The sequence below is a fragment of the Crocuta crocuta genome, unplaced genomic scaffold (assembly GCF_008692635.1).
Source record: "Crocuta crocuta isolate KB4526 unplaced genomic scaffold, BGI_CrCroc_1.0 scaffold119, whole genome shotgun sequence".
NCBI lineage: Eukaryota > Metazoa > Chordata > Mammalia > Carnivora > Hyaenidae > Crocuta > Crocuta crocuta.
This window is the reverse complement of record NW_027551562.1, coordinates 8,972,516-8,973,747: the sequence shown is the minus strand read 5'-3', so window position 1 is coordinate 8,973,747 and position 1,232 is coordinate 8,972,516. Positions and strand designations below refer to the sequence as shown.

The following is a 1,232-nucleotide window of genomic DNA, read 5'->3' as shown; positions in this document are numbered from 1 at the left end:
TTTGACCCATGTGTTATTTAGAAAGGATTACCTTCTTGGGAAATATTGAGGAACTCACTAGATATTTTTTCTTTAAAATAGTTTCTTTCTATGTTCACTTACTATTTTGAACAGACATGCACATGGCACAAAATTCAAACGGGTAGGCAGGGAATCCTAAATCTGCACCTCTTTGACCCATTTTCCTTCTGCTGAATTCTCTGTCCAGGAAGAGTCAGTGTTCCTAATTGTGTAAACATGTGTAGGGGGTCTGTGATACAGGGAAGCAAATGTGTACTTATCTTTTTTCCTTTACAACAAAATAACCACAGCCGACATACTCTTCTGTACCTTCTTATTATTTGAAATCTGTGTCTTTAAAATCTTTGCATTTTAGGACTGTGAGTATTGCATTACCCTTTTTATGATGCGATGTGGGCTTTTTCCATTAATGAGTGTTTTCCAGTGTCAGTGAAAAATTTTCAGCAAATACCTTTTTCCAAACTTTATTTACTCATTTCTGTTAACATGTAGGCTGTAACTAGTTTTTCAATATTGCACATAAACTTAGGAATCATTTAAGCCTCAGCTGCCTTAAACCTTCAAGGGGATTATCGGAGATTTATCAGACCAGTCCACCAGAAGCTGGGTCTGTGGGTGCAGCGACCGAGTGCTTGTTTTCTCTCGGGCTCTGTACTCTGTCCTTGTCATTTTGGGATCCCTCGTGCTTAATTTGCTGAATCAACACAGAAGATGCAGAATGGTGCCCTAGTGGTGATGTGCTCTCAGAGCCCTTTCTGTTTGCAATACGTAATTGTCCTGACAACTGTGGGAAGTAGTAGGTGCTTCTTTGAACTTTACTGTTGAGAGAACCACGTTCTGGAGAGAAGTTCTTTAAAGAGTGCCCAAAGTCATGGATGGAGTGTGTGGCCAGGTTGGCGTTCTGGGGGTGCTTGCCATAAGCCGAAGGGACAGCAGTGGGCTTGCAGGGTGAGGGTGCTGGAAAGCTGAAACGATTCGGGCTTTGGAGTCTCACGTGCCTCTGACTTTACGCAGTCTGATCTCACCCCAGGACCTTAACCTCTCTGAGCCTCAGCGCTCTCTTTCTTGAAAACGGTCTTATTAACTTTACAGATAACACTGCCTTTTATTTCACCAGTGGAGGTGGGTTTGTTTGGCGAGAGCAGGCAGGCAGGCTGGGGAAGGACTGTGGGCAGAAGGGAGGGGAGGATTGTTCTTTTGGGGGGGGGGTG

The 1,232-nt window shown here is 43.8% G+C and overlaps 1 protein-coding gene across 8 annotated transcripts in view; it reads left to right on the top strand.

Moving 5' to 3' along the window:
• PTK2 (protein tyrosine kinase 2) overlaps positions 1 to 1,232 on the top strand; it is a 245,595-nt gene that overhangs the window by 40,993 nt on the left and 203,370 nt on the right. The gene's annotated exons all lie outside the window — the stretch shown is intronic.